This window comes from Corvus brachyrhynchos, unplaced genomic scaffold (assembly GCF_000691975.1).
Source record: "Corvus brachyrhynchos isolate BGI_N302 unplaced genomic scaffold, ASM69197v1 scaffold80, whole genome shotgun sequence".
NCBI lineage: Eukaryota > Metazoa > Chordata > Aves > Passeriformes > Corvidae > Corvus > Corvus brachyrhynchos.
Window position 1 is genome coordinate 6,348,001 of NW_008236769.1, and position 26,203 is coordinate 6,374,203.

The 26,203-nt window shown below is 37.8% G+C and overlaps 1 long non-coding RNA gene across 1 annotated transcript in view; it reads right to left on the minus strand.

The window, feature by feature from the left end:
- Nucleotides 1-23,824, minus strand: part of LOC108445050 — a 69,237-nt gene extending 45,413 nt beyond the window's left edge. The window contains exons 1-2 of the long non-coding RNA XR_001859793.1: nt 23,681-23,824; nt 8,829-8,940 (exon numbers count right to left, since the gene is read on the minus strand). This is a non-coding gene — a long non-coding RNA (uncharacterized LOC108445050). The remainder of the gene's footprint in view (nt 1-8,828; nt 8,941-23,680) is intronic.
- Between the last annotated feature and the right edge of the window lie 2,379 nt (nt 23,825-26,203).

Genomic DNA, 26,203 nt, shown 5'->3' on the forward strand with positions numbered 1-26,203 from the left:
GAAAGACTAGCAAACAGCTTTTCATTTGTTGGCAAATTCACTTTGTTATCTCCAAAAGAAATTTTAACTAGAGGATTCTCTGACAGTCTTTCAATGAAATCTGATCAAAGTTTATGCCCTCCAAACAGCAGCAGAGCACTATTCCTATGTAAAATGTGTGCTCCAAAGGCATTATACTTAGACACAGCATAAAAGTTTCATGTTCACGTACACGTAATGAATGTGCGTGCCTTGAAGGAACTTGTTTTTCCAGTGTAGCCTTGAATATTTGGATGCAAAAAGGGCCCAAACGTTTCTTTTAGGTTTAATTCTCTTTAGACACAGATACATAAGAGATGTCTTTTGGTATTCTGTGTCACTATAATAGCACTGTGTATACCTACTGCAACTGCAAATTCTTCTAGTATATTCCAGTACTACTGATTTGTATTGGAATTAGTTCGCCTGTTTTTGCTCTGACATTTTTTATTCACCTTTCTTATTTTCTTTTCTGTCCATTGTCTTGAATATTGCTTGAAAAATGCCTACCATGCAACTTACCATAGAGCAAAATAGTTGTAAAACCAGGCATTATGATTATTATGATCACCAGGCCTGCCATGAGTTTATTCCATTAAATATAAGCAACCTTCCATTTAATACAAAAATAGAGCTTCAATTTCAGTTACAGCCTCAAGGGACCTTAGACTGGAATTTTGGGTTGTGAAATTCAGATTATTGGTTTCCATACTTCTTTGTTCCATACTTCCATACTACTTCCATACTAATTAATTCTCCACAAACTGTGGAGTAACCATGTAAACTAAAGAAAATGCTCTTTTGTAGTTTGCTCTGCACGAATTTATTTTGTTAACTCCCTCTTTCCCCAAAGTGATGCCCTAACCATTCTCTTTATTAATGGCTAGCAACACTGAAATGATGTCATTATGTGAAAACATATTCCATATCTTCAAATCTCACAGCATGCATAGTTCAGCTTGCAAGGTGATGTTACACAGACCAGATGACATACTATCAAAGAAGATGGCAGACCTTTTGAAGCAGGCTCGTAAGTATAAATTGCAATTAAGGATGAGAATTAAAAATCCATTACATAATTTAAACACAGTGATGATTGCTTCTTACCTTACAAAAAGTTATATTCTCTCTCCAATTAATGCAATTTTTATTAGTGGAGAATATAAGGGTCCCAAAGAGTTGAGCAGAGCAAAACAAATGTGGATCTCTTTAAACTTAAGTACCTGCAAAATGCCATTAACTGATGTAAGTTTGATAGTCAATTAGCCTTTCTGACATTTTAAGTGCTTTTAATATTTGGAAGGAAAATATCTCAGCCATTAATTTTGAATTGAAAATAGGCTTATGTTAGTTGATTCTAAACTTTTTTTGCCAGAGTAGAAAGCTTTTTATAATGAACAATAGGGATTCTGAGAACAGTTACCATAAGTCAGACTGGGACTATGTCACATTTTCTTAAGTATGCTTAACACTTCCCAGTTACGCAAAACTTATTTTTCACTTTCATGTAATTTGGCCAAATTTCAACTATTTTTCATGAAAGATTTTACTCTAGGTGTATGTCTATGGCTCATCATTTCCTTATCCCCAAAAAAGTCAGTGAAGTAGTTCAATATATGGCTTTAAAGTGTTAAAAATGCAATTCAACTTAGAATTATAGAGCGTTTCATGTGTCCACAGAACAGCTTTCATTGACTTCACTTACAGCTGTGTGTACTCTGCACCTGTGCAAATCTGACTCCAGAGTGTGCCCAGAAAATTGAGGAAAACATGCAATTCAACCACCTGTGAAAAATTTAACATCTTGATCCCCAAATAAAAGTCAAAAATATGTAGCATTTTCTATGCCTTCTTGTTGAAGTGTGTCTTTTAATGTAAATTAGAAGTGAGAGATGGGCATGTGTACTCTCAATAATTTGAGTGTTATTCTGGGGGGACATATGGGGTCTGTGACTGGAACAAGGAATGAGTTAATTCTTCTACATTTACACTGACTTTGAAGGTGACTTATTTCCTCTGTGATATATCTCTATTTCCACCACAGCTATCTTGGAAGAACACCTCACTGGGATACAGCAGATATGTTTATACAATGCTACAAAACCTGAGTTACATGAAACTAGCAGCATTTTCAGATGAAGGCTTAATGCAGGGAAGACAAATCAGTCTGCCACCACAAACCTCACTGCTAAAGGAATTCTACTTGCCATGACTGCCTCTTTCTGAGACTTTACAGGCATTGCTGCATTGGGATATCTGACTCATTATGAACAAAGTTGTGCCAATAGAACTTTGTAACAGAGACAAAGCCTTTGAAGAACTTGGTCTCACTCATGCAGTCATTTAAATGAGACTTGTTTTCTTCAAGGATGCAAGCTTTTCCTTTTGTGATATACAATTTCAAGGGATCAATGAAGTGCTGGCTTTATAAAGAGAGGCACCTCCTTTCTTTCTCATATTTCAGTTTAAACTATTTCATCCCTTGCTGTGAGTACTCCTTATAAGGCAACAGAACAAAACAGATTTTTGCATGTCTTGTAAACAACTTTCAGTTTGCATCACTATTTTGTCACAAGAATACATTAATTTGATGCACTTTTCCACTTTTCTTGAATTTATTATTTTGACCCAGATAGTAACAAGAGCACATGATTACCTATTGAAATTGCAAGACATTGATGATGATAACGCACATCATTTGCAGAGAACTCCCAATAATGTATTTGCAAAATAGTAACCCTCAACTTCTTTTTCTAGCATTTTTTTTTCTTTTTCTCCAAGACACCCAGTGCTACAAGGTTTCACCACTGTACCATAGGGGCCTGTACTATGTACAGGCAAAACACTGTATAGTCTTGCAGAAAGATATTTTTCTGTTTCTTGATAGAGCAGGCTTTGTTCCTTGGTGGGAAATGCATTGCTAATGTGCCAATTTAACAGGATAATTCATATATTCTATCTCAGTGGGACAGTATAATACACTCTTCTATTTTGATATTGTTTTTCTTTTTTTCCAGAACTATCTTAATTAGACTTGGCTAATACCCACACAGAGTAATCTGTGATGATCCCAGAGACAATGAAGCTTTTAACAGTAAAGCTCTTTTTTAGTTGCTTGTCAAATTAAAACATTCAAACTTGTGAAATCCAGTAACCCTACAGTAACAGAGCTGCTGTACCCGTGTCCCCATGTGCAGCCGCAGTGAGGCTGAGCACGTACATATACACATGTGGGCACACTTGCATGGAATACGTGTGCATGTGCACACAACCAGCCACACAGGACAACAGAGAAAGATCTGCGCTCATGCGAATGCCAACAGCACCAGAATATAGAGTCCCTCATCCAGTAAAATAGTTAGAAATGGAGTTTGATGAGAACACAGGACAGACTGCAGTGATCAGGCATAGGGCATGATCAGACAAGGGCATGGTCAGTAGACAGCTAATATGCCACTAGCCCCTTTTATCCCTATCCCTCTGTTTCCATGCTTGTTCCTCTGCAAAGCATGATGATTTCTCCATTTCTGTGCCTTTGGTTCCTTCCCTAAACACCTCATAATGAGGTCTCGTATAATCTCAAGATGCTCTTCCACAGCATCCCACAATGACACCCAAACCTGGTAGGCATTAACCTCCTCACCTCACCTCCTCACTACAACCTGTGAAGTGATCATCCCCAGAGCACTGATGGCTGTCCTCTGACAGCCCTGGGAGGAGCCAGGGCAGGGGCTCATTTCTCTAGTGAGTTTTTTGGGATTCCCTCACTTGCCAGTGTGACTCTGCATCTTAGTGGAGATGAGGCTTTAATAATATAAGCTAACACACACTGGTACTTTCTTCAGAAAAAGTGGATGACTTCTGGGCAATGATCTGTTTGGAAGTTCAAAGTGGCTTAAATGCAATTTTGACAATAATGACATGTTATAATGCATTTGTGTTCAGCCACCTCTTTGATGACTGGAAGTATTACATTCCTAACACTGAATTGGAATTTATCCTATTCAGACAAGATATATAGCAATATCTGAACAGTCTCAGTTTACATTGTACCATGTTAAAATACATTTTTTTTGCCTGATATAGCAGTGTCTAAGCTCAATATAAGAGAACGTATTTATGTCCCATTTCCTTGCCCATGCCAAAAGGGCACAAAGCCTTGGAAGGGAAAAGACCAGACATTTGAAAGTATTAAACATTTTACCCCTCCCAGTCTGATTTGCTATGAAATAGGATTCAATGTACTTAAATCTGCAACAGATTCCTCTGCACGTGTGTGTGTGTGTGTGTGTGTGTGTATAATAGTATTTCTCATAATTCCATTGTCTTCACTTACTTGAACGTAACCAAACAGCATTGCTGTGTCATTGGAGGAAGAATCTGTGGCAAGTGGGAAGAGCTTTCAGCCTGGCATTAGGACTTCAGAGGACCACCAGCAGAAGGTGCTGGTGATGCTTGTCCCAGTAGCTGCATGTCCCAGCTACTGGACCATCAAGACTGGTGTCCCTTTTCTCAGTGTTCTTGATAATGTGTCAGGTTCAGCTTGCTATGAAATAGGATTCAATGTACTTAAATCTGCAACAGATTCCTCTGCACGTGTGTGTGTGTGTGTGTGTGTGTGTGTATATAATAGTATTTCTCATAATTCCATTGTCTTCACTTACTTGAACGTAACCAAACAGCATTGCTGTGTCATTGGAGGAAGAATCTGTGGCAAGTGGGAAGAGCTTTCAGCCTGGCATTAGGACTTCAGAGGACCACCAGCAGAAGGTGCTGGTGATGCTTGTCCCAGTAGCTGCATGTCCCAGCTACTGGACCATCAAGACTGGTGTCCCTTTTCTCAGTGTTCTTGATAATGTGTCAGGTTCAGCTTCTTTCCTCACTGTGCTGCCATGCTTGACATCTGTCAGAAAGATGTATTCCTGAGGCTGACCCCTTTGATTGATAAGCATGGGATCGATCATAAGAGGCAAATGTCAAATCTTCAGGGTCAGTCCTCATCACCATGCACAGAGGGGGAATGCAGCCTCTCTGAAATAATTCAACAACACGTAAAAAATAAGATGAAAAAACAAAACCAGAATTCTTTAACGGGTTCCTGACTATATTTGGAAACAGGTACAGATAAACCAACTAAAATGTGTCATGATTTTATATCATCATCCTGGGATCTTCTGGTTAGTGACAGTCATGTTAAATTATCTTCTGTCATGCTTTCTCTAAGTGCACCCCGGTCATTGACATATCCTGTCCTTGGCTTCCCCTCTCTGAAGTAAATACAGACTGAAATGACTGTATTGATTTTACATTTTCTTTCTTAGTTAGAATTAATCTGGTAAGTGCATGCTCTCCCCCAAAGTTTTCTACAATCTTCAGTCCTGATGACTGATTTAATTAAGCCAACTGCTCGTTTCTTACCTACAGAAATATAGTTTTGTTTCACAGAAATTGCCTTTTCTCATTCCATTTAAAGATGTCTTTGAAATTTTCCATTCTACCAGTAAACTTGGTGAGTCTGAATGTGTTTTTGATTGTAAATCTGCCTAGTTACAGATGCAGTGCAGCATATCCTGGCAGATAAATGGGTCTTTCCAGATTGCATCTTCTCATCACAGATTTAAGCACCTAAGTTTTTCAGAAAGCTGCATGTTTATCATGCAAATCCACAAATGAGGACAAAGAATATGTCTCTTTACCAGGCCTTGCCAGAAAGTAGATGTGATATTATAGAAAAAAATCATTTGGGGTGTTTGATTTAGCTGACCCTTGGAGACAGCCTACTGAGATTTGGAGAAATATTGGCAACAGTCTGAGTTATCCTGTAATGTGAAAACTAGTTCTGCTACTCGAACCTGTCTGTACAACTGTTGGGCTGTTCATTGCTGGATCCTTGCTGACTTTAGAAATGTAATGCAGAAACTTGCAGAAGAAATCAGGCACACGGATGAAGCCTGGTTAGATATCTTACATCTTTTAATCCTTAATAAGATTAGAATGCATTACAATTTTAGAATACTGTGCATTCCTTTAAAAAGCAGGTTTGTATGTCAGGGCCAAAGTAATTTAAAAAAGGAATTAAATTAGAAGTGTTTATGCTGGGTCATGTATTTCAGTTATGGAGAAGGATGTCCCGGAGGGAATATAGTATTGTCTACCAGCAAAAGGATTTCACTATTTTATTCCAGAACTGGTTTTGCAGAGGATCCCTATTGCACTGGTCAGTACCAGAGTCAGTGTGGGTCAGTAATGATCCCCTAAAGCAACATTTTTGATGTTCCAACATGGGTGAGAATGATGCAAATTTGCTCCCTGCAGCTGAAACAAGGAAGAAGTGTGGAAGAAGAAATGTTTCTGTACTGCTTCTGCCAGGTGACTTCTGCCCTGTTTTGTTGGCAAGGCCAGCAGTTTGCTTTGTGCGATGGTTTCTGTTTGGTGTGCAGTGGAGGTCCCTGTCTAATCAGGACCGAAATGAAAACATCAGTTCCTTCCATGCAGAATGCTGCATTATCTTCAGGGATAGCCTGGGAGGGCCAAGGATGCACTTTGTAATCCTTTGCCTCTAGTCTAGCATTAGGTATTATTATAGTAATCTTTCAACTGCCTTGACAAAGGAAGAAGGTGCGTTCCACACAAATCTTACAACCTTTTCTGTGGAGAGAAAGTCTCCTTTTCTACTAATATCAGAAAATATGATCCATCCATCAAATTTTCAAACACTACCTACATGGCAGATTAACAGATTTTGTTCAAATGAATTTTAGGGAAGCTGGATAAATCCCTTTAAAAAAAGATAGTGACACCTGCCCACAGTACCATTTGGTCCAGTTCCAAATCTGATACAGCTATTTGAAGTTCTTCCTAAGTTGTCTGGAGCAATATGGAGAGTTGAATTTGGCCCTATCTATAGAAAATCACTTGCTACTTTACTATGACAATTTGGGGATAGTGCATATTGATCCTCCTACTGCAAGTGATATGGGCTCCATTTTAACTAGATGACTCTGGTAGTAATTATTGCATTATTGCCTTAATAAATGCTGAAGGTACAATAAAACTGTGATTAAAGGTGCATTATGGAAAGAAAATTATAGCATCTTTTAAGTTCTGTTGTTTACTTCTAGGCAATAATATTACTGTGCTGTGACACACTTACAGCATTTTCAACCCTCAGCATTAAGTTACCACTTAGCCACTTACCAGTCTGTTTTGAGATAGTTCTCTGTTGTTAAGCAGAAAACAGAATCAATGTGCAGAATGTAATGCTTTGTAGGTGGGAAAGCTTTGGGCTTGAGCTTCTCAAATATCATAACATAATTTGAGCTTCTCAAATATCATAACCAATATCAAATATCAGGAATGTTTCTTGGAGCTGATATAATAGTCAAAAAAATGAACAAGAGGAATGATTCTTCCACAGGTGAAGACAGAGATCTGATGTCAGAGGATTCTGCCCCAAGATGAAGAGTGCCAAGGTGATGTACAGCATTGGATGAAGTATTCCTACTTTAACGGTAGCAGTATTAAAGGAAATACACAAGCTTTTAGTACACTACTTAACTAGAGTTCCCCACTATAAGAAGAGTCTACAAGACATTTTTTTGAGGGTCGTTGCCTAATATGTTTTCATCACATATATTCCTGGTTAAATTAAAGTGAAGAGAGAAGTTCTATTGCAACACAATGGTGAGTCCAATTGCCAGTGTAACTGAGCTAGTATAACTCTGATAATTAGATTTGCAGCATCTTCTAAATTTTTTTGCAAATTTTGTTTTGTTTGTGAAAGAAATAAAAGACCTTCCAGGTCCACACAAAAGCCAATAAAGCTTGCAATTTAGTCTTCACTTCATTAACCTTCAATCTTAATATATCAGCTCTGATGCTTATCCGATTCCTGACAATTCTGTTAATCAGTGATAAAAGAGATTTAAACATCATGTTTGCTGTTTGTTGAAAGTTCATAATTTTGAGAAAAAAATTATTACAGTTCCACTAGTGTTTTTTATGAACAGGATATTCACATTTGACCTGACAGTGCAGAACACAGTGTACTGCATGGAGGCTTCTGTCAGCTCTCAGCAAGATAAAACAACCCTGTGAAGTGAGCAGTCCAACTCTGTTACCTTAGAGCTCTAAACAGCAATTAACCCTGGGGTTTAGCTCATATTTCTTCCTTTTATGTCGTAGTTTATATTGCAGTTACAAACTTAATTAGATAATCTATCTGGATGTTTCATGTTTCTATTTAAAATGAGAGCTTCTCTTAGATAAGGTGATAAAAAAGTCATATATGTGGGAACTGTAATGACAATGATGTGGAATTTCTTTTAGCTTTGAGTGATGGTGAGAATTTATAATTTAAGAGACAGATATAGTTTTCTAGCCACAGTTTGTTTTCTATGTTGCACATCAACATTTGCAGCTGTCCTGCATTTGTCTTCACCATATGCCAAGTATAAGGTCCTTTTGCATCAACATGTCACACTTTTTCAGTATATTTAAAATCGGTTGAGAATTAATGAGCTTGATGTATGTTGCCACATTTTGTCTTTTCTATTTCTAACATTTCTTGAATGCATAAAGTAGACAGGTTTGATGGGAGTTAGGAAGTTACTCTAGGTTAGGGTGGAAACAATGCCTCCCAACCAAGATAAGAAAAAGAACAAATGTAGAGGAATTGCAGTCGTGTCTTACATGCACAGAAAGTACAAGGGAGGTCAGGTAGTTGATTTACATAGCTGACATTACACTGCAGAACTTTTTCTTACTTTCCCCAAATGTATCCTCTCCACCAAGGAAGCACCCACTGTTACCTTATGGTCTGGAGAATGCTCTGGTCACCTGAAGATCTTCACTGAAATGGCTCAAAATGTTTGATTTATCCTCCCAGTGGACTCAATACCGATCCAGAAAGAAACACGTCCTCTAACACAGACAAGGAGAGATAGTGTCACAAGAATAATAAATCATACAGATAAACTGACATAACTTGAATCTAGACTCAGTTCTCATTTGCAATAAAACCTGGAAACGAGCTAATGCTTTCATCCATATGTCCTGAGTTAGAATCATAGAATATCCTGGGCTGGAAGGGACCCACAAGGATCATCGAATCCAACTCCTGGTGCTGCACAGGGCAGCCCCAAGAATAACACCATGTTCCTGGGAGCAGTGTCCAAAGGCTTCTTGAACTATGAGTTAACTGTCAAATGTTTCACACACACCTCACTTACATGCTGTTCACAAGAAGAAAAGTACACAGTAAGCCAGTAACAATACCATATATTTTCATTTCTTGACACCTAGTCTACAAATATGTATTTAGTCAGATTCCTTTTAGACAGAGCTGTCCTTGAACACAAGCATTTAGGAAATGATGAAATTTTAATTATTAAAATCCCAAATACACCAATTATCTGTAAGATATGAAATTTCATACTGATACCAAATTACCAAAGCAGTGCTGAAAAACCCTTCCCCTTCCCCTCCCCTCCTAAACTAGGTTTCTTTTCATAGCCCAGACCCTCTGCTGGGGGTGAGGATAATAAAAGGTCAATTGCTGCATGGAGTGCAAATTTTTTGCTTGTTGCACATAACTTGCAGGTGCACAGAAATATATAGAAGGAGAAATCAGCCAAATATATTTTTATTATGCTGAATTTAGCCAAATTTGTCTGAGTGCAAGCCTGTTACTGGGTTGCTCAGATGCTTCCAGCTTCAGAAGGATCAAAAATCACCAGGATTTCTCTTTTGTTACATGCCACCATAGCTCAGACTTAGCTGAACCATCAGGACCTTTCTAACAAAATGAAAATATACCAACATATTCATTAGAGCCAAAATAATAACCTATAACCACAGTTAGGACAATAGTCAGAGCAAGGCAACAAAAGCAAAGGCTTATTCTGCCTTCTCCAGAGAAATGCTGGATCAAAATTTAAAGAATTAAACACAACAGATGGCTTCTATGACTAAGGCCAGCTCTCTAAGCAACATGGGTTATAAATACACTTATTAAACAGAATTACTTGCATTTTGGAGCCAAAGCCAGATACTTTGATATATTTCCCTTCCTATGTAAGTGTCTGAAAGGTTTTATTTTTGTTCCAGAACAGAACAAAAATACAATTCTAAAGTTCTTTTGATACAAAATTTTCATCCTCCACAGTCTAGTGCCAGATACTTCCTGAGAATATGTGCTTTTAAGCTCTCTACATCAGTTGCATTAACTTTGACACATAACAATCTGTGGCTTTCAGAAATAACACCTAAAGAATAAATCTTTTACACTGGTCCAAATGTTTAGGAGTTTAGAAGGAAGTAATTGCCTAGGCAATTTCACTAAGCAACCAAAGAGACTGAAGTGCAGAAATTTCCTCTGCACATCCTCAGAGCACAGTCAAGGTATACAGAATGTGAAGAAACACCTCTCCTGTTCTTACTGCTGCATAAAATGAAGATGCAGTGGAAAGGAGTAATTTTAGTAAATCCTGGAAGATTAAATGAAGGCAATCATAGAACGAGTAGTGCTCCTTTGTATATAAAACACTAACAACAATCTGCTATCAGAGATGTAAAGTTTTCTTATGAACATACTTCTTTGTCTCTAAGAGCTGAATAGTTTATTATAAGCCTGCAGATCAGCATCTCTGTAGTCCAGCAACAGCTGTATCATTGAAATATGTCTGTAAAAGGGATCAGATGTAAATAATGGAACAGGACTTACCCATGACCTTCCACAGCTATTGAAAAGTGTAAGGAAATATTACTTTAAGCCATAAATGTACAGTAGAGATAATGCCAAGAGAATTAAACAACCATCTGGTGTAATTATTCATGTTCTCTAAAAATAGTTTGCATGTGAATGTGGCACCATATTTTCCTATATAATTTAGAGGTTTGAATCTAAAGGAAAATTACAGAAAATCACAGGAAATAAAGACTACTCTTTTTTTCTTTTCTTTTCTTTTTTTTTTTTTTTTAATGCAGATTAACACATTCTCTTCTAAATAAGAAGGCACAGGGAAAAATTCAGGGAGTGGGGGTGAATGGAAAGAGAGGAGTGTAGTATTGGTACTTCTAAAGCAGATACACATGTGACAACCCATCTGAATTCATAATAATCTTTCCTTCATGTGCTGGTGTTTTCATGATACTTTGTCATACAGATATTTTCAGATTGTACAGTTATCAGGTGAGGAATTGCATGAAGACTTTGGTTGTTGTTATTCTAAATATATGGTGTAAAAATGGGTTTGAAGTAAATACAAGTATTAATAAAAGAGCTTTTCATCATAGAAATAAATTACTCATCTCTGGGGAGGGGTAATTTGTGCATAAAAGACCATTTCCTGTCCCTGCTTCAAGAACCTACCAATGTTTCTAGGAGCATCAGGTAGTTATAGAGAGCTTCATCAGCCTCCAAACACTGCCCAAAATTCTTTAGCAAGCCACAGACTGAGCTGCAGCTGAGTACTGTATTCCAAAAACTCAAAACCAAATTAAATTAGTAGAACCTGTCCAAGGACAAACTGCAGAAATTGTTCTCCCCACTCTTAATTGCTGTTGCATTCTGTTACAACAGGAAATAAAATATCCATTTATAACACAGACACTGCTATGAAATTGTAAATTCTGCTGGGCAACTTGAGAAAAATTCAGCAGAAATAGTTTTCCAGTGATGATATGTGACTAATGCACATCACTAATGAATTTACAAAGAACATGAAATTATTCCTCTTCACTCAGGTAAGATGACCAGAATTACCACAAACAAGGATACAAAAATGTGTGGCAAAAACTAATGGATGCTGACTGCAAAATAAATACCTGCAGTAGGTGTTTGATGCGTCATTTCCCAAGACTGCATATGTGGAGGAGATCATACATACCATTGTGTAGTTTGGGGCCAAGTTTCCTATACAAATATGGGCAACAGAGATGTGAGCTTAGCTATACCTCCCCCATATCAGGTGGAGGTACCACCTCTGTGTGTAAAAAACCCAGTAAAATATTATTTCAGGCGAAAATTTTTGTAATGAAAACTGCCACAGGAGCCAAGAGTGGATAGGAAAACCACAAGCAGACATTCATTCGCTGCATTTTAGTGTATGAAAGCACCGTTTGCTTCAGCTAGGCTTCAGCAGACACAAGTGCACTTGATGTCAATTCTCAATTCCATCTTCTAACTTTAAGTGATCATCTAAAGTTTAGCAGTTTGGTCTCAATACTCTCGGAATCCTATTTAACAGAGAAACACTGTATTCCTTCTCAAATCAACTAAGTAGAAATTAAGAGCAGGTAGGCAGCAGGATAGCAGAGTTAGAAGAAGAGCTTAGCTTGTCTAAGTTATGCTCCTAGGAATTTGTTTAGCTGTCAGCACAGATTTTACACAGTTCTAGAAAGAGGAGGAGAATAAAGATTGACACAAAAATGGATAGTAACAGTATTTATATGATTTATTCTCAGAAAGCCAAGTTGCTATAAATGCATCTCCACACCTACTTATTTCAAAATAATATTTCTGTATCTCTTGGTTTTCTCTGGTTTTTTGGTTTTTTTTTACAGAGGAATGAATTCAAACTAATTGAAAAAATTTCATCAGGCTTTTGTTTTCTGTCAGGTGCTTGGCTAAGACCAGTGCCCAGGAGATAGCCTTTCTGTGGGTTAATACAAAGGCTATACACACATGTAAAATGAGTAAAGGGAGTAATTTCTAGCTTGTCTTCACTTCTTACAGTGTTTTGTATTATGTTCTTTTAAATATATTCATTAGCTGCTAAGAGTCTTTTTAACATATGCAGTGTGTATGGTAGAAATCTCTAGATAAAAAGTAGAAGACTATTACAAAAGGCTTGTATAGATTTCACCAACATTTAAAACAGCTTCTTTTGTCAACAGCATTCCTTCCTCTAGTACCAAACATTTGCTTTTAGGACATGATTGCTACCTCAGAAAAAAAAGGTTTGAAAGCAACGTTTGTCTTACAAGGATAGGGCACTGTATCAAAAGTAATGTGAGGGCATTATGTCTGAAAAGCAAAGAGAAATGCAGGGGTTTATTAACAGGACAGGAAAATAAAGCAGTAAATATCATCCTGCACACATCCTTTTTTTCAAGGCAAAATCTCCACACATTCTTAGGTTAATGCTATGAAAAAATAATTATATACTAAACATTTATATATACCAGTTCTCTAGAATTCTCTAGAGACTTGGAGGAAATCAGGAATGGTGGGAAAATATTTTACATACATAACCTGGTGCTTGCTTTCATCCAACTCCTGTTTCAATTCAACACATTAATCATGTGTTCCTCTTGAGATGCTTAAGATGACAAATCCCTTTTCAGAACTGTGTTTGCCAATATTCCTTATATTATTAATCTAGAAATAACAACCTCCAGATAACCATATTGAATGACTAGTAAAATGTTTCATGTATCCAAAAAATCAAACAACTTCAGTGGTTTCCATACTGGGAACAAAAGCCATTTGAGCATATGCTATTTATGTTAATTGGGGAAGTTGTTATCTGACAATACTTATACCATGTCTGTGCCAAATTCAGAAAGACAAAAGTTGTCTCTCCAAGAGCTATTAATACGTTGCTGTGCCTTTTGGGATGGCTGTTTAAATTTAAAGACTCTTTTAAAAATAAGTTATGTTTAGAGAGGCTATTTTGAAAACAGAGAAGCTTCATAATAAGTAAGATTTAAAACAGAACAGAAATTCTTGTTGTTTTCTGAAACCAAAGAAATGTGCCTTAAGGTAGGTCAAGCAGAGGACAGTTTAAAACTTGTATGTCGAGAACTTTTTACCACAAAGGCAGTATAATCACCAAGTTGACAAAAATTACAACACTGAATGTGTAATACCAGGCTCTTTTCATGATGCAAAACTGCTAACAAGAGAAAGATGAACTCATGAAGGAATAACAGCAGCTAATTTTGAGTCCAGCCAAGCCTGAAGGAAGCATATTTTCCTCTTTCCATGAAACTCTTGAAATGGTGGGGTGCTGTAAAACCTCTCTGTAGTGAACAGGCAATAACAGATGCCACTTCCTTCCTGGACTCTACGGAGCTCATCAGAGCTTCTCACTCCAGAAAAGCCACCTACAAACACAACATGCAGAAGTACAAAATTCAGCTTGGAAGCAACTGCCCATGTCACTGAGTATCTGCACTATGGTGACTTCATGGGGATTATTTTATTATTGATGAGATAATTCAAAATTATTAATTATTACAAAAGTGTACATTTTACTTTCTGTTGAAATAATTTAAACAGATATTAAAATAACACCAAAATTCAAAATTATGATAAGTTCTCCTGTAAAAAATTTGAAACTTAATACTAAAAATCTAGAATAAATATTGGAAGTAACAATTGTAAACAAAAGGGATATAAGTGAAATAGAAGAATTCTCTATATGCATAGATTTTTCCATTGCTAAGATATTACCCATGAACTACTTTCCTGAAAGGTCATATCAAGGTCATATCAAGAACTTAGGAAACCATTCTTCTCAATATCTGGCACATAAACTGGAAAGCACCCTCTCACTGGTATGTAGGCTCACTGTACTCTATGCCTGATCTGTTAGGAGTGCAATAAACTCAAAATGGTATCTAAAAGATACAATATGCTAATAAATGCTTCATTCTGTCCAGATAGTAAGGACACAGAGGTCTTCATTCCCCATCTTAATTGCCCCAATGTTGCTTCCCATAGTCATTTCTTTGAGTATTTTTTTTGGTGGTCACATCATTATGGGTCTTTGAAACAATTATTGGGGGAGCAGGAGGTTTGAAATGTTTAGGAGTCAAAATTCGAACCTAGCCCTGCCATTGACTAATGAAACTAATAATTCAGTTAATTATTACTTACTTGTAGCATGGGCCACAGTTTCATGATTTGGATAGATTTTTAATGAACTTTACCTCCTTATTTTTTGGAGTTGATTAAAATTACAACTCATTTCAGAGCTCAGGGGTGTTTAGCTGTACTTCACCACAGAAATGCACCTCTGAAGTCAAGAATGAAGTTCTCATTCTTCTTGAACAGACACCTTCTTCTGTGGTCGCATAAACCATTTTGAAGGCTGCTTTTTTTCTGAAAAAAGGGACATACCATACCAGGAGAACCCCAAGCTCCCTGCCTCATGGATAACATTGTGTCAGCCCAGAAGGTGCCCTCAGAGAATTTGCTGAGGCTGTGATGAGCTGCATTCTCGATGACAGCAATCCAGTAGCATGCTTTATTATACATAAGCCACCAAAATAATGTCAATTATTGAAGACTAACACGTCAGACATGCTTTAATTATAATTTTGTATAGAAAGCTCATTTTCTTTAGTTTGCCATGGGCATGTCTCCTCAAATACAAAAAATACAAGAGCTATAGTACTAATGGTTTTTTCTATGAGATCATAGTAAATCACAATTTTGCTGCATTGAAAGAATCTTATGTTAAATTATACCTTATCCCTTAATTTCAAAAGCTCATTGAGTGTTTACTTGCATAACGTTGTCTGTGCAAGATTACAGATGCAATCTTTCAAACCAACAATACTGTCAATTATGTTACCTAAACAGCTGAAAATATATTATGGAGGAAATCCACAGACATCCATAAAAGCCCAAAAGAGAACCACCATCATATTTTAAATATTGTAACCTTTGTGGGCAGATGAATTAGATAACTCAACTGCATGTCACCAGGCTAGTAACTGAGACATTGTTAACAACTATTTGGTGGATAGCAGGAGTGATTAACTGCTCATCTAATTAATTGAAAATTCACTTGGACCTAGATTCATCCATTGTAACTTTAGTCACTTAAATGAGACATTCAAGTTAGGAAATTAGATGCAAGAAGTAATCTCAACAGTTCATGGAAAGACCTCAGCCTTCTGACCTTTATGTGTTTTTTTAACCATTAAGAGGTGTCAATCTTCTTCCATCACCTCTTAAGGAGAAGAAACTCACTCAGGTGACTAAGATGCAGATGTGGGGACTATGTGGAATCGAAACACCTCTGTCACAGTGAGTGATAACTAAAAACCCTATTAAATCTGCTGGGCACCTAATTAAACAATGCTGAGATGTTGATCACATAGAGAGACATCACTGTGTCAACTGAAATGAAATCATTTTACACTTAAAACAATTTGGGTGGGAAACTCTGAGAGTTCAAGCATTTAATATGTTTGATACCCACATCAAACATTTGCTGCAACTACACTAACCTCAGCAATGACATAGTTGAAGAGAAAGCATCTGAGGTGGTTTGTGCAGTGAGTGTAGTGTCCTTGTTATTAACTGCAATGGTTATTCTGATCTCACTTTGCAGAGTAAGCAGTGATGTGATGACCAATAGTGCAATCTGTAGACAGATTTTAGGGCTAGTTAGCCAGAGAAGACTGCTGTTCCTTGGGTGTCCTTGTTACTAATTTGTTATTGTGAGGTATGGACGACCTGTTTCTGATTTACCGGATTGGCACTTTTGTCACTGCCTCAGTGGTCTCTGCGGTGAATACGTAACATTGGAAAGCAAGATATTGCCCTCTGGTGTTGCAAATTGCTGGCCCAGAAGACATAATGGTCACATAGTTCATATACACTATAAGGAAGTTCTCAAGGATTATGCCAATCTCTGAATAGAAACTTATCCAAGAAGCGTTTGGATTATAAAGACAATTTTATGCTACTTCTAATTCTTTACAGCTTTGACTTAACACTAGAAGCATATTGCTCAACAGGATTTTGATATGACAGGTGGTCCTTGGGCTCTGAAAACTTTGGAGAAACAAGTAATGCTTAAGTCAAGCAGAAGCCAGAGTATATCTTAGTATGTACTGATGGCAAGAAGTAAATTAGCCCATGAGCACACTGCATCTTTTGTTTGGCTCATGCTGTATTCAGGCCATTATTGGTTTCAGCACACAGAGTACCATGTAGATGTAAGAGCTGTAGAAAAGCACAAGGCTCAGAAGCACAGAAAGAGTAAGAAAAGGGAACACAAAGAGGTTCTTCAGTGATCTGATGTGGTCCCTCCCCCAGGCTCTGCTGCCAGCCCCAAGGATTATTTAGGCATTTTGGCATTGAAAAATCCACAAATAAAATACAGAAGCGGTATCTGAGCTGGCCTCTTCCTGGGCCAGGCTGCGTGTTATGGGGCTGTGAGTTACACTCCCAGTTGTTTACTCTCTTCTCCTTTCTGGCCCTCTCAGTCTTGTTTTTCTTGCTGCACAGTGGTACAACTTCAACAGAAAAGCAGTGAATAAACTTCTGTAATTCTTGTCTTAAACCACACAGCTTCATTCAATATATGCAAGATATTTTGAGCTTCCTCTGAAAGTCCTCTCTTAAAGAAAAGGTGGACAGAAACTGACACCGTCCTTTTCAGCTGAATTTTCAAAGAGAACAAGAAGACAGCATCCAAACACAGAGTGGCAGCTAAGGCACTGAAGCGCTTTAGGTTGTAAATGCCAGTCTTTCACAAACACGAGCTTTAGAAGTTTTCTGAACTGCTGAAAGCTGGAACAGAAGTACGAATTTCTCTCTGCCTCCAGCCTTTCCTCCTAGCTCTCTGGCTGGCTAAGGCATCCTCAGTTCAGATGAAATTTCACAAGGCCAGCTCATAGTTGTAAATCCCAGCCAGCAGTCTAACTCTTTCCACTTGTGATGCCCAGAACAGGCAGTTTCTGGAATATGTCAAACCTAGTCATAGCTGATTAAAACCTCGGTGTGAGTTGTCTGCTCTCCCTTTTCTCTATAATTCTGTTATTCCTGCATCAGCATGACAGAATCACAGCTCTAGTCCACTGTGTTAGTGTAGTTTTTTGGGGGATTCTGTAGCTGCTCATCAGTGGCTTAATCTAACACAATGAGATATGACCTGGAGCAGTGAGGTGCAAATCTAAGCTCTGTCCTACTGCCTCTACTCTTGAGGGCAGTAACTATAACAGAGAGGAAGGACAGCCAGTTGCAGAAAGAAGTATTTTAATTTACTACAGCTATACTTACCTTTACTCTTGATGACTACATACCCTGGCTTGTGCACAGTCTCTGCTGCCATCACAATCAAAAATTCAGCTTGCTACAGTGAATCTATGGCTTAGAGGACTTTCCTTTAGCTGATTTTAAGTAAAAGAAACAGGTATCATCCACTAGCAAAATGTTCAGGAGTTTGCCAAATGTCAGATGTTAGATGGCAAAATTTGTTATCGTAAAGAAGTATTTTGTTTCTCTGATGGTGTAGTTAGCACATTCAGAGAGTGTCACCAGAAGTGACCATTCTCTGCCATTTTCACAGCTTTTTTCCTGAGCTGCTGCTGCCAGTCAGGGAAGGAAAATTCCACAACATGATATAAAGCAGAGCTCTCTTACAGAATAAGAAAATAACAGCTTTGAATGCTTTTATTGAGGATAAATTGTAGAGCTGGAATACCCTGCTGCTTTCCACAGAATAAGATTAAAAGAAAGATCATCTGGCAAAAAAGTACTAGACTGGCAACTCTTGAGGAGATGGTGTTGATTTAATGCTGTTAAAGTCAGTCAAGAGAATAGAAACTTCAGGTAAGACCAAAGAGAGACAAGTGCTTGTAATGAATTGCTACTTCATTTCTGAGTGGTTTGGAGCTTAGAAGTCACAAAATAGTAAACTTCCAGGTGCTTCAAAGACAACTTCTTTCCCCAAAATTTAGCATAAATTGAGGAAGAAAAGGAGTTCTCAGTGATATGTATGTGAAGACAATAAATGGATTATGCTGAACTTATATACATAAGGACTATTAAAAATATAACAGACTGCTCTTAAAAGGAAAAGCATATCCTTCTTATTTACAACATATAACCTCTCCACTGGCTTTGTATCTTATTCTTCCCAATGTAACTTTGCTTTAGAAGAGTTATTCAGGAAATAACGGCACTGAAAAAAGAAAGTGATGTATGGGTCTGTGAGTCACATAAAATGTAATTTTGGCTTCAACATCTGAAGCTTTTAGAGACTTTAAAAACCTCTGAAGCTTTATGGTGGCATTAGACCTAGCATAGAAACATGAACAGGGACTTTCTGTGACACTATTTCTCTAAACATGCTAAAGATTTTGTGATTAAGGAAATATTAATAATGGCTCAAATCTTCAGCGGTATTTAAGTGTCAAATCCCCACTAAATAAGACTTGAGTAAAAGACCTAAGTACCTTTAAAGATCTGAGATCATATTTTTATACAGTGAACCCCAACTCACGCTATCTGCTTCTACTGAAATTTTGAACCGTAGTTCAATGTTCTTCTCTGCATGAGAATGCATTTCACAATCACTTTGGTCCCCTTAGCATGACACCACCTTTGCCATTTATTTACATGTGTGCTTGCAGGGCTTTTTTAATCCATGCCAAATACCAGAGCTGTTACAGATGTGTTGGTCTGAAAGAGAAAACCATAAAGCCTTGGTCCATGTTTCCCAGTTCAGCAGTTTGGCATGTCCCATAGCCAGGGATGGAGTTCCTTTTGCATTTTCTCGGTCCTGGGCTGGGCTGGTCCTGCAGTGCCTCTCTGTGTGTCTGTGGCACCCAGGGCAGTGCAGGGCAACTGCTCCCTCAGCTCCACTGCCACTGGGCAAACGCTGGAGTGCATTGTATTTTTGAGTGCATTGCACCATTGAACCAAACATTAAACTACTAGTTTTAATTCAGTAATCTACTGCTTCTGTCACTAACAGGGGTAATTTTAATTAATTGTAATATTTTAATCCTGTGATATTAACTCAGACGTAAGAAACCATGTGGGAACAGAGCAGACAGAATACAGAAAAAGGAAGAAAGGAAAACCCCAGTGTTGCATAAAACTTACGGGAGAAGTAGAATAATGCTCTGAAGCTGATTCAGCAGGTATTTTGACTTCAGAACAAGTTTTGGCAGGCAGATTGGGCATCTAATAACCCTAAAACAATATGTCCTGCTCCATTAAGGAGGGCTTCATGCCATCAGAGGCAAGGAAGTTAAAAAACTGAGCGCTGAAGGAACTGAATTTTCTCTGGAGAAACTGAACTGCACATGGCCTGAAAAGTAGAAATTTTACTTCTAAGTTATACAAAGCCACAGAACCAGTTCCTGCAGATCTGGGCTACAACTTATTGCTTACTCAGGAAACATCTCATCCTGCTTGGTATATTCACCCAGAAACTCATGAAATATTATTTCCTTTTCTAAGTTTTGGAACAGCCAACAAACATAATCACCAGCTCTTTTCACCCTTATCTCAGAACATGAACAATAGCTTTTCAACAATAAAATGTTAGCGGAAGTGGGAACTGAAAATAATACTCAAAACCATGTTCAGTTAAATTTTAACTTTAAACCACATGACATTTTTCTTTCCGATTTAGTCACAGATGTGAATACCTCTGCTAGTAAAAGAAAAGTTTTGTTTCCCTGTGATTCAATACAAAATGTCAGTTGCCATTTTTTGGCGATATTATATCTGCTCCCTTTACCATTTTTCTTTGAATTCTCAGGTACTTAATTATATATATTTTTGTAAAAGCCAGTAGGAAAGTATGCACTCTTGTCAATAAGAATTGTTTATAAAAAATGTCAGTAAAAAATTCTGAGAAGGCAGAAAATACCAGGGCAAAAATTTCCACTGTAAGTTTACGAAAATTGAAAGTGTTGGCAATTTTGAAGTGTTTTGGGATCTTGTAAAGGCTTGCTTTTTAATGGATAACAATCGAGTGCACAATGTCTGACCATCTTCACAGTGTTTCTAATGATACAGCTATATGTTGATCTGACATTCTCAAAGAAGTATTTTGTGTGCCACAAAGCATTTGCAGGCAATTTATCCCCAAATGAAACAAAACACCTGTTGGCACAGCAACAGTGAGATGGGATGAGTTCAGTAAGTCTGCAAGTTTCTTAATGAACACGAAAATAGCATTATGTCTGTATAGAACATCTTTAAATTAAAAGTTTTTTAGGGATGTATAATATCATTTATTCAACTAATTGAGAAAAAAATGGCAATGGCTCATGTGCCCTTCATCAAGTCTGCCTAAGAACTCAGAAAATCCTTAGTTAAGTATAGTCCTGAAGAATGATTGTCTTTTTTCTCTGAAATTATATCTATTTGCCAAACCTCAGTCAAAGCTTCTTAAACTCATGCAGCATCACACTTGTATAAAAAGAAAAGCATTACTGCTGAAAATCCTGTACTATAATAACACAAAAAACCCAAGAGAATACATACTATTTTGACATAAATGAAAATAGAGTGGTGCTAGTTATAAGCAAAAATTGCACCAGATGACCTCTGTTCCCAGCTCACTTCCACTGTTACCTAACTTGAGTCAGTCAAAAGTAGCTTGATGGTTGCTCTACTCTAGCAGCTCAACAGCACAGGCAGAAAGAGGGCTCACAGTGCAGGTGTGAATCTCCAGGCAGAAGAATGAGGAGAACACCTTAGTGTAGGAACCAGGAGGGAGACATGCATAATTCACTGGCCAGAAGAAACACCAAGATCATGAAATGCAAAAAATAGGTATGTGTATTTTGCTGCAGTAACTGTATAACAACCAAATTAGTAACTGAAAATGTTTTTATAGACATAGGGATGGTGAGGGAGGGAAAGAAGGGAAGATCTAGGAGACACTGGGCAGTGGAGGATGCTGTAAGACTCTGTGTGTACACTTGTGTAACTGTTTTACCCAGGTGATGTTTTAAAAGCATTGGTTTAGTCATAGCCCCCCACTGCCTCTGTGATGCCCTGCCTCAATACCATGCTGCTTTCTGGACATGCAATGTACCCATTGGCTTCTGGTCCTCTGGTATTTGGTGGATTTATTTGATTTATTTGATGTTTATTTTATTTATTTGATATTCTGTGGTATTATTTAGTTTTCCTTTTCTTCTCCTGGCTTCATATTTGGAAAAAAAAACCAAGCTCCTTTTCACCAAATTCTCTAATTATTTATGGAATGAACACACCAGGACATTTCTTTTCCAGTGTTACAAGGAGAACAAATAACATGAAAAGAAGAATCTAAACTCTCTGTTTTTCAAGGGATACAAAAGCAATGAGAACAGGACCTAAGTCACACTATCATCTGGAGGAGAATAATAAATATATTCATAAAGTCTCCACACTAAGTGACTGAACACATAGCTCAATCTTAACAACAGAATTACAAAACACAATGAAAGTAAAACCTATCCTCATAATACACCAAAGGAGAAGACCAAAGAGACAGAACAAGCAGATGCATCTTTGTTACTAGATGTTGAGGACCTTGAGTATGATGTTCAGAGAAACATATTTGGAGAAAGAGATTTGACTAGGGAAACATTTCTTACACAATGAAAACATTACAATTTGAATTCAGTAACAGCAAACAGAACAACCAGACAGTCTGGGCAGGATTTGAAATGTGAACTATGTTAATGTTAGAAACATATTATTTCTTTGATGTTTTATTCCTGAATATTTTGGAAACCAAGAAACTAATCATGACTATTTTTCAGGCCAAGGAGACCACTTTTACTCATAATATTCTCTTTACCTGAACTAATAGAAGTGTTTTCATTTGTCTGTCCATGTTTTCAGCAGTGCTTATTTTATACAAAGAAACAAAAATACTAAGTTACTGTCTTCTGGACTACCTTTGACCTGCCACATAGAGGCTCAGTAGTTCAGAGGAGAATTTTTCAAAGAACAGTAACATTTGAAAGCAGATAGTTCATATAATTTCTAATCAAAAATAGATTATATCATCAGAAGCATTAAAGCATATTACTGAATAATGAAACTTAAAAAAACCCAACAACCCAAACCAAACCAAACCAAACTAAATCACACCACTTTATTAATTTTCCATTTATTCATGTAATAATTGCAGCTATCACTGCTGAGTAGATTGTTGTTGTCTATTTTTTACTTGGGGAATTCAGTTAGCTGTTCAAATAAGCCAGCACCACATTTCACAGCCCTATATTCTCTCTTCCTCTCCAGTCTACTACTTAATTTTTCTTACAATTCTCTATCTTTGTTGCACATATTTGTCTTTGTAGTTCCAATGATGGAAATTCTTACTGATTCTTCAAATGCTTAAATAAAAACAAAACTCTTCACTAGACAAATACAACAATATTTTCATTCTGTAGAAACATCCTCTATGATCACAAGAAATCATATGATATGGGTATGATAAACAAGGTCTGGTTAAAGTATTATAAATTTCCTTGTGTAAATTCTGTACAGAAATCATTGGTACAAAATGTTGTTGTTCTGTCATATAACACTGCCTAGGATTTCTTCACTCATCAAATAGATACTGTTACATTATGCTTTCACTAAATTCTTACATTATAAATAATGTGAATGACATTGAGGCTGATTTAGCTATTAATTCCCTGAACAAATCTGCCCCCATTTCTTTCCATCAAGGCTTTGTAGCATACTGCAGTGGCATCCATAATTTTTTATGTTTTCAGTTTCTTAAAAATGGAACCAATATTTTGTAAAGCATTTATTGATCTTTACAGGGGCTTACTGACCTTCAGAGGATCTTGGTGACTTAGGAGGGAAAATGACATTGAAAGAAAACAAAGATAAAAACAGGTGACCCCAAATGAAACAGAGTAAAGAGAAAGAGAAATGCATAACCTCAGTGATTACAGATGTCGGCAATAAGACTCTCCATTCCTTTGCACTTGGGATTGGCTCCTCCTTCTCACTGAGTAAAGAGGCAGAAGATCTTTGATTTAAGATAAATCAGTTTTATCATCCACCTAAAAACAAGAAACAGAAAAAAATAGCAGAAAAATGAAAACCAAAATAACAAAAATAAAACTAGTGCTAGTGGTTCTAACACTGCAGCATGACTTTTGTTTCCAGACAAAAAAAGGAAAGTGTTTATGTAAACCTTCCTCTTATCTTTGCCTTTGCACATGGAGATCCTCTGGGGCAAGTGGGCACAAAGAGCCAGGGAAAGCAGCACGGAGTCATATACAGGAGCCTGCTTATGTCAGCACAGATCACCCCATCATCAATTCATCCTCCTCATCCTGAGACATGAGAAAAGGTGCTGCACTTGCCTTCCAGCATCTCTTTGGAGAGATGATCAAAACAGAAATGGACAGAGATATATCTGAGAGAGAAAAATAAATACACTTCTTCCTCTTGTAAGGAAAAAAAAAATCTAAAGTACAAGCTAGATAAAATCAGCTATTAACACAGAAAGTCAAATCTACATAACCTTGTAAACAAGAAATCCAAAACCTGAAAATTAAAACCAATGGTAGCAATGCACTGAGTGAATGCTGGATTTCTCTGTTGATAAAATGCTTACACATTTTTCTTTTCCTTGTCATTATAGAACACTGGATGAAACCACTAGGGAAGAGCTCCAGTACGATGAAAAATGGCATAGAAAACAAAGGATAAAACAAAAATGCAGGTTATGGGGTTAATACCCTACTGATCATCTACAAAATTCAATGGATTAGAGAGGTGGGCAATCACCAAGCCTACGAAGTTTAATAAGGGCAAGTGCCAGATTCTGAACCTGGGATGGGGCAACCCTGGTTGTGTGTAAAGACTGGGGAATGAGAGGATGGAGAGCAGCACTGAGGAAAGGGATGTGGGGGTCCTGGTTGATGGCAAGTTGAACATGAGCCAGCAGTGCCCTGGCAGCCAGCAGGGCCAGCTGTCTTGGGGGGCATCAGGCCCAGCATAGCCAGCCAGGCAAGGGATAGGATTGTCCCACTCTGCTCTACACTGGGGCGGCCTCACAAGTGGTGGGGGCAGTTCTGTGCACTACAATATAAAAAAGACCTTATACTATTAAAGAGCACCCAAATGTGGGCCACGAGGATGGTGAAGGGTCTGGAGGGGAAGGTGTATGAGGAGTTGCTGAGAGCACTTGGTCTGTTCAGCCTGGAGGAGACTGAGGGGAGACCTCATCACAATCTGCAACTTCCTCGTGAGGGGAAGAGGAGGGGCAGACATTGATCTCTTCTCCCTAGTGACGAGTGACAGGACAAAAGGGAATGGCCTGAAGTTCTGGCAGGAGAGGTTTAGGTTGGATATTAGCATAAGGTTCTACAGTCAGAGGATGGGTGGGCACTGGAACAGGCTCTCCAGGGCAGTGGTCACAGCACCAAGCTGGCAGAGTTTAGGAAGTGCCTGGACAACTCTCTCAGGCACATGGTGGGACTCCTGGGGATGGTGCTGTGCAGGGCCAGGTGCTGAACTTGATGTTCTTTGTGGATCCTCCAGCTCAGGATATTCTGTGATTTTATGATTCTGTGATTACAGTTGCTAGCAATTGTTCTCAGTCTGTTACCCTGAATAATTGTTTTTATGCAAGAGTATTTATTTCCATAACATTACATCATGTTGCAAACACCACGCTTCCCATACAACAAACTGTAAAAGATGAGAACTGAGTCACAAGCCTTTTCTCCAGAGGGCAAAACTTGCATTACCAATGTGGAGATCATATTTTCACATTGCTGACCTATGAGCAAATTAAATTTTAAAAGCTTCAACACTCGGATTTTAAGTGACCATTAGGGCTAAGACAGTCTTATATCAGAAAAAAGTGTTCCTCCTGAATTTGGTCTCTACATCACACAATCCTCAGTTGCTTGATCATTTTATCCTGTGGAAGAAATATTTCTAATCCTGTGGAACTGGGGAAAATTTGACGTATAATTACCAAATAATCATGAAAACCAAAAGCAAATGAAATATTGCCTTCCTAAATAAGAGGTACTCAAATATGACTTGTACATCATCTCAAGACACTGTTTACTGTCAGGAGAGATAATCAGATTCTTTAACCTTTAATGCTGAGATATATACCCTCTTTTGATTAAGATTTGAATAAAGACATGAGAATATAAAACAGGATTTAGGAGGACACTAGGAATTCTAAATCCAAAATGATGACCTAAAAAGGTTTGATGACACGCATGGTGACAGGCTGTCCTCAGGGCAGGGACAGGTGACTGAGGGACAGAAATGCAGTGCAAACTGAGAGCAGAGAGACCTGAGAAACCTGCTTTCTGGGTGTCCAAAGTCTTACAGAAACCAAAAAGGGAAATTTGAGCTCACCAGCTACAGAACTCCTGGCCTTCGCTCCCTCTGTCTCTGGTGTGGATGAAAGCTTACTACACACCCAGA